The 8,517-nt window shown below is 32.1% G+C and overlaps 1 long non-coding RNA gene across 1 annotated transcript; it reads left to right on the top strand.

Moving 5' to 3' along the window:
* The first annotated feature begins 5,181 nt into the window (after nt 1-5,181).
* On the top strand, nt 5,182-8,036 carry LOC107784486 (uncharacterized). The gene is made up of 2 exons (XR_012709552.1): nt 5,182-5,610; nt 7,751-8,036. It is a non-coding gene; the product is annotated as an uncharacterized LOC107784486 (long non-coding RNA).
* Nucleotides 8,037-8,517: the final 481 nt, after the last annotated feature.

Genomic DNA, 8,517 nt, shown 5'->3' with positions numbered 1-8,517 from the left:
GACCATGAAATTTTCAAATATGATGGATACACGCATTTACAAAGTAGGTTCATCTTCAATGTTTTGGAGAAAATTAGGGTGAAAATCAAGAATATCATTAAGAACTTTAACAATTAAAGAAGAAAATCTAGAATTATAAAAAAAGGAAAAGAAATAGTTATGCTTCAATGGAGGAACTTATAAAGAGGAAGAAATGAAAGAATAACCATTAGGAATATGAAAAAATAAAAGGAAAATATTGATCAGAGCTTTTTTACTGTTAGAGTTGATTAGGTGGCCATTTTTACCCACCCTCACACGCCAAAGATCATTTGAGATCACTTCTTGTGCCATGTGACAGATGGGGGAGGGGGTTAAATTCACTTATCCTAGTGTAGGGGTTAATTCGAATCCTAGATAGTTTAGGAAGGAAACTAATTATTCGCGATAAGTTTAAGGGGGTGTTAAGGCATTTTGCCTAATATTTACAAATTCTTGCAAACCTAATGATTAACTTTAACCCTTGTAGCAACATGCCACAGGCTGTTGCGACTGCTTCAAGTTAACTTTAACTTGAACAGTACAACTTAAATACCTAGTACAGATGCTTCTCAGAACAAGCTGAGAGGTACAACTCAAAAGCTCCTACTACAATTGAATTAGAATAAAAGACAGACATATGGAACTGGTTCTTCAATCTGGTTCATGCAGCTTCAGGTTTGCACTCTTGAAACTCACAATGAATTGTTTGCAAAATGCCTTGCTATCTTGCTCTCAATTCTTGCTTAACTTCAGCGTTTGTGCGTACCTATAAAAGAGAACACAATTGATATATATAGAGTTAGTAGGATTAGGATTAACTAGAAACCTGATGTTTTACTCTTCCTTGGTAGAAGAGTTCTATTTAACTTCAACTTCTAACTTTTTTCTTATCTTGGATAGAGTTCTCTTCAAGTAAGGAGTCATGCTCCTAATCAAATATGCAATCTTTTCATTCAGGAATTATTAGAAATAATCACTTATACTTATCTCTTGCACGTGTATACCTTTTACTTGATTCTGACCGTAATCTGTGTAAAGTATCCATGGACCTAGTTCACGCGTGTGTTTCTTTGTCAATCATCACAGGCAAAACTGCTTAAGCCAACAATGACTTCATGCGTCGAAGTCATAGCTTTGCCTAATTAGCTTTTTAGCTTCCAAGTGTGTGATTTCTTCGGTTAATTACTCCACGAAAAACGTACTCCATTCCTATAAGTTAAGACATGCCTAACTAGGCTACTCGCCTACTCCAATATTTGTGGACATGATTCATCTCTCCAAATATGTGTAAATAATACATTAGAGCCACCAAACACTTCATCAAGTTACTTTCACGAACCAATTTAGTACTGTTCCACTTTCTATTCTAAAGAAATTGCCAATTATTTAATATAATCAATTGAACATTTACAAATGTATTAATCCATACAACTCATTGCACTTTAAAATTCTCGCCGGTCACTACATTTAATTTTTTAAGCATTTCCAAATTAAGAACAAAATTTATTTGTGTGTGAACTTTAACTAAGTATCGACGGTCAAACCAACTATACCATCGATACAAAATCACTTTGTCCTCCTTTTATTTATTTATTTATATAAAAATTATCCCTTCATTGTCAGGGAATTTTAATTAGTGGTTCTTCACTCAAAGGTTCAATTTCACTGGTCAGTACAAAGTTGTTTTACCACTAGAAAAGATTTCTCATGTCCTACTCTTTCACTTGATGTAAGGAAAATTTATTACTCCTAACTAGGGTGTACAAAAGAAACCGATAAACCGCACCAGCCCGATAATTCGAGTCAAACCGAAAAAAAAATCCGACTATGATTTGGTTTGATATTGGAAAAAAACCCGACCATAATTGGTTTGGTTTGGTTTTAACTAAAGAAAGTCAAACCGAAACCAAACCAACCCGAAATTACATATATAGAAATTTTATATATATTTAATATATAAATATACTTATTGTGATGTAATTTATAAATATTCCTTAAAAGTTTTCATAATTTTATCTTTTAAGATATTATTTCAAGGTTGGACTTAGAACTTTTGAATGTTCCAATAACCTTCACCATGATACGGGCTCCAAGTTCTTATGACAGAGCACAAGGTAAGTTTTATAGCCATTAATATTAGTAAATTAAATAATGCTAACAAAAGCCCAACCAAAATCAAATCAATATTAATGCTAACAAAAGACATTCAATTCAATATTACGAAAGGGAATGTATTGAATATCTATTTTTTATTTTGCAATAATTTAGATAAAAATGCATAACCTATTTTAATTTTTTCTTTAGCGTTTAGTCATGTAAATAATACTCCCTTATTAGTCTACTTATTTTAGCATGACTTAGTACTTTTAGATTATGTTTATTTTTATTATGGCTTTTTAATTAACAATATTTATATTACATAATTTGTTGTTGAATATTTTAGGATAATATCAGGGACACATCTCATATTTTGTATTATTTTCTAGGAAAATACTTTATATAGTTGTATTTTACTAGGATTAAAGAAATATTTTGAGCACAAGTTATATGTTTTGTTCTACAAAGATTTTATCGGAAAAAACCCCGAGAAAATCGAAAAACCCAAAAATTCGAGAAAATCTAAGAAAAACCGAGATTGAAAAACCTGAGTTTTATTGGTTTGATTTGGTCTTTAAATTTAATAACCCGACACATTTGGTTTGGTTTGATAATTATAAAACCCGAACCAACCATACCTATGTACACTCCATGCTCCTAACATTACGGGTCTTCCATTATCCTTTCCAAGATTACCACACCTTTTCCTACTTGCAATAATAACGTCACTTTTTGTCCCACCTATAATTTCGAAAATAGAAGGGGCATTTGGACATAGGAATTGTAAAATTTTTAAAAAAATATTTTTTTTATTTAAAAATAATATTTTAAAATTAGAGTTATGTTTGAATATAAATACAATTTTGAATTGTTTTTGAATTTTTGTGAGTGATATGAGTAAATTTTGAAAAATAACTTTTTGAAGTTTTTCAATTTTCGAAAAATACCAAAATTCTTATGTCCAAATGGGCTAATAGTATCAAAATGAAAAGGGATTTTTTCTTATCTATACCATATATGAAACCTTATTACAAAAAAATGTGCATAATTCCTAAATTACCCGCTCAGTCCACATTATTTCTACAGTTTTTGTACCAATCATTAAAAGCTAATTAATAGCAGTTGTATCTTCCTATTTATGCGAGCTAAATTTTAGGAGAAGAATATTCTGAACAGATTTGGCGTGAATATTCTAAACAGATTTAGAAGAAGAATATTGAAACAGAAAGGAGATTTATGTTCTTCATATGTTCTTCCATATATTTTCCACCATTGATAGCCATAAAAAGCTTGAAAGCTTTGAATTCAAATTTGGGTTTTCAAAAATCATTATTTGTTTGGATTGGGTGTTGTTATAAATAATTCGGAATATGTTTAGGAGTTTATATCTCAATTTTGAGGGGTTTTGGTGAAGATTAGACTTGGTTTTGACTGAATTTCAGATTGAAACTCGAAGAAGAAGAAGAAGAAGAAGAAGAAGAAGAAGAAGAAGAAGAAGAAGAAGAAGAAGAAGAAGAAGAAGAAGAAGAAGAAGAAGAAGAAGAAGAAGAAGACATATTTCCAGAAATTGTAGATAAATTGTAGAATTGTAGATAAATTGTAGATAAATTGTAGATTGGGAAGACTAAAACTTCTACAAATCTTCTACAATTATGTCGAAAATGCCAATTATGCTACAATTGAAATGGGAATTGAGATATTAAAATTCAATGTATCCAGTTTGTAGATATCTTGAAGATAAATTGTAGATTATTTGTATTCTGATTGTAGATGCATTGTTTTCTGTTTTCACAAATCCAAAACGACTAAAGCATCTACAAAATCTTTTGCAAAAAACAGTCTACAATTTATCTACAATTTTTCTACAATTTATCTACAATTCATCTACAATTTCTGAAAATATGTCTTCTTCTTCTTCTTCTTCTTCTTCTTCTTCGACTGTGTTAACCAGTAACCTTCAGCAACTGCAAAAAAAAAAAAAATGGGAATTGGAAAAAATCCCAATTGTTGACTACAATACAATCTATGTTGGAAAAAAATGTTGACTACAAAATTTTCTCTTTATCTACAAAATTTCTACAAATAAACTACAAATCAATTTTTTTCAGGATTGATGAAGAACAAAACAGCAGAAGATGCAGAAGATGGGCCACTGGAGTTGCTCTTTATTCATGGTGACCATACAAGTAAAAATTTTGACTTCTCATGGAACCCATGTGAAGACTGGGTCGTCGCTAGTGTTGCTGAAGACAATATACTACAAATCTGGCAGATGGCGGAAAACATCTACCACGATGAAGATGATATACTCAATGGGTCTCATCTCTGTATTTTTTGAGAAGAAGAAGGAATGGAGAAGAGAAAGAAATGGGAGGGGGAAAACGAATATGGTCAGATCTTAGGAATTAAGGGGAGAGAGAAACGTGAGATATATGGATACCTTTAATTAAGGAGTAAAAACTGCCCATTAATTAAACCCTTAATTAAGTATGTTATAAGATTGGTAATTTGGTATACGAGTTTGTAATTAAATCAAACCTTAAACATTGAGGGTAATAAGGTTTCATATATAGTATAGATAGGTAAAAATCCCAAATGAAAACATGCACATACACTTTAGAGATTTCTCAAAGAGACTTTTCGTAATCTAAATAGTCATAATTCAAATTCTGATAGGCAGAAAAAGAGATATGGTACATTATTTTCATTTCAAAGCAATAAATGTATAGCACAAACTCGTAATACAAATTTTTTATTTTAACCATAGTTATTCTACTTTAATTTGACGCTTATTCTTCTTTAGTTTTAAATTAATATTAATAATATAAATAAACATTCAAGTGGTTTTTTAATACATAACGTAAGGGTGGGCGGGTATGTGATCAATCATCAGTGATCGGAACAGCACCGCCGCGTCTTTCACTTTTTTGGTCAGACCAAACCCCTCCCATAAAGTTTTGATTGGATATATATCAATTAAAATCAGAAATTTTATCCACTTGCCTAGGTTTTTTCATTATCCCCCTTTTTCCCCTTCTAAGATATTTTTATTTTGCTCCTCTTAATCTTCTTCCTTTTTTATTATTTTGCCAAAAAAGAAAAAAGACAGAAACTTTAGCAGCAACATGATGAGAAGGCAACAGGATCCACAATCTAAGCTTCTGTACGATCTTTCCACTATGATTCTTAACATTCTCCGATCTCCAACGACGGTGCCGTTCGAGTTTTCCGACCAGCTTACGGCGCCGGCGAGGCCGCCGATGCAGCAGATTACTCCGGCGGGTTTCGCATCCCTGCTGCTGGGTATTTCTATGGCTTTGATGATCTGTGGATCTGTAACGTTCTTTATTGGGTTTTTCATGTTGCCATGGATTCTTGGGTTGGTGATGGTTTGGTATCTTGCTGGGATTGTTTCTACTTTGTCAATGATTGGACGCGCCATTTTCTGCCCTTTGCCGCCTTCCTCTCAACCGCCAAGAAAAGATGTTCAACGTAAGAATTGTTGAACTCTTTTTCCTTTTATAGTTAATAATGTTTTAAGCATTCTTATGATGTTTGTTTAGCTGTTCAACTTGGAGATCGACTCCCTTAATTCTTGCTCTTATTTCTTTTGTACGTCTCCCGCTTGTTTGATTGTTACGAGCTTCCTTTTGATCTATTTTTAATTTTTCATATCTTCGCTAGATTTCATTGTGGTGTTGTGACTAGTTCTAAAATACCGACTTTAAGTTACGGCTTTGAGTTTGGAATTCTACCGCAACCTATTTGATTTGATTTACTGGATCGTAGAAATTCATTACTAGTATTTATTTTGTGAATTTTAACACATATACCAGATTTGAGCCAAAAGTTACTTGGTTCACATGAACCTGTAACTAAAGCACCTCTAATTTAAGTCAGTAAGTTACATTAAACTATTACAACTGTAGTTGTTTAATGATTTATCAGGTTATTTAGATTATTTTCTAGATATCAGTTCATACAACTTTACACTGTTTAGTTATTTAATTTAGAAGTTTGATGATTATATACTCACTTGCACCAACTAATTGAATCAAATGACAACTATATGACTAATGCAGTAATTATTTCTTGAGTGAATGAAAAGCGGAAGGTGAAGTAACTCATGTGACATGTTTTCTGGTTGCACTAATTTTCGTTTTGTTAAGAACTCATAATTCGTTTTCCCTCATCTGTTCTCTTTGTACTTGACATTTGTGAATATGATTTCATTCTCTCTAAGGTGCCCTACTTTACTGCCTGCTACATATCTTATGCAAATTGGTTTAATATGTCAAAAACCACATTTTAGACATAGGTTCCCTCATCTGCTAATTTGTTTACTTTCCAAAGGTTAAGTAGGGATTGGGATTTCTCAAGATAGTTGCCAATTATTTTCTTTGGCCTTTCCAATATTGTAGAGACTGGTTGGCCTATCTTCTTCTTAGCATATAAGATTACCTGGTTTTATGTTTTTTTGGTCAACTTGGCCTCCATGTTTCTTACTCCCTCCGTTTCAATTTAGATGAGTTAGTTTGACTCGGCACGAAGTTTATAAATTTTTTTTTTTTTTGAAACTTGTGGTCTTAAAAGCTTAAGGGGTAAAAGTTTTGTGGGGTTATGACATTTGTGTGGTTATAAAAGCTTCCTATTAAGGGTAAAATGAGAGTTTAAAGTTGAATATTTCCAATTGTAGAAATGTGTCATTCTTTTTGGAACGGACTAATAAGGAAAGTTTGTCATCTAATTTGAAACAGAGGTAGTAATTATTTCAGTAGCAGAGTGAGTGGAAAGTATGATGCAAATAGTCACAAGAAGATCAACTGACAAGAGTAGGAAGAGTGTTTTTCACTTTGCTATAGTTTGATATATCAGGAAAAACAAATGAATGGTATATTGCTACACCCAAAATGTAACAGAATTTTGCCCTTTGAGAATGAATCATTGTTTATAATGTATTTAAGGTAAATAATAAGTTATTTATCATCATAGAGTTGTAGTTTATTTTGCATCATAGCTTGCTTTGTGAATCCTTAAAGTAGGGGGAGGTTTTACAAACAGTTACTTGACACCTTTAGTCGCTAATTCTCAGCATGTGCATTCGACCTACATTAAGTTCAATCAGCTTCTGAAATCGTGCAATGATTAGATAGATATTACCAATTATCTATTTGGTTAAGATTTAAAATTTTCTGTTTATGTTTGTGAGGGGACCATTACAACTCATTCTTCGGTGGATTAAGGAAATAGTATGACAGAGAAATTAGCTTTGTTTGCTTCACCAAATTCATTCAATCTAGCTGTATTACGCTGCTCTTTTCCTTTTTCGAAATAGGGTAGAAACTCAGGAGTCGTACTTTCCATTTGTTTTGTTCCCTCGACAAGTAGTCTCAAGAATGATTTATGTGGGAGGTTGAGATACAATGCGGTGGAAGATGTATTGTCCAGTTCTATGTGATATCTCATGTTTCATATCTCTTTCTACTCGTCTATTTATATTCTCTATGCTTCTCCAGAATGATTCATGTGTGATATTGAGATGCTGATGTGGTGCTTATGTATTCTCCAGTTCTATTTGATTTTCCATGTTTCATATTTGTGTTGACTCATTTGTTTATATCCTCTGTTGCAGCTTGTAAAATATTGTGAAGCAATTTAAACGTTTGTATTGGACACAACAAGGGTGAGGAGTATGGTGCAGCTGCCTGCAAATGTTTAAAAAGAGGATGCAATTTAGGTATTTAAAAGTGAAAATATTTTATTAGCTATTTCTTATAGGAAAGATCAAAATGGTTGTGCCACGTTATTATTTTTAAAAATTCTCAGTGCACTATGTTGTGTCTCTTCTGACATTCAAGATGTAGAAACATTTGCTGTGAGATTGCTGGAAATGAAGTACAATCGAAGCTTAATTAGTATTTTAGCTCCTGATATATGATCATGTCATTTGGAAAAATATAAAGGAAAATCTCCCTGTTCAAAAACGAAAAAAGAAGGTTGTTTCTGTTCAATTGTAAGTTGTGAATTTGAGAACTGACAGGCTTCTTTTGCTTTCCTTTTTTTTTTTTTTTTTTTTTTTTTTTTGCAAAAGCAATATGTAACTATGGTGTGTGCTCAGGTTGACATTTTCTGAGCAAAGGGATTGTCCAACACTCTTTTCCCTAATGGACAGATTTGGTATCTCTGTCTGACCATCAGATGCATAAACCAAATGTAGGCGCTTATTCATTTGTGTAATGTGATTCTTGCTTTTCTATTATATACCCCTAATCAAATTAAATAGCTACTTAACTTGTTTACCGTGAAAATGGTAATAACAATTAAATTTGATTATGGGACTCTAAAAATACGTGATCTATTTTTATACTAGTTGGTGAGCAGTTGATACTATGTATGTGA

The sequence above is a fragment of the Nicotiana tabacum genome, chromosome 5 (genome assembly GCF_000715075.1).
Source record: "Nicotiana tabacum cultivar K326 chromosome 5, ASM71507v2, whole genome shotgun sequence".
Lineage (NCBI taxonomy): Eukaryota > Viridiplantae > Streptophyta > Magnoliopsida > Solanales > Solanaceae > Nicotiana > Nicotiana tabacum.
Note: the sequence above shows the minus strand (reverse complement) of the source record. Positions and strands in the feature narration are given on the sequence as shown.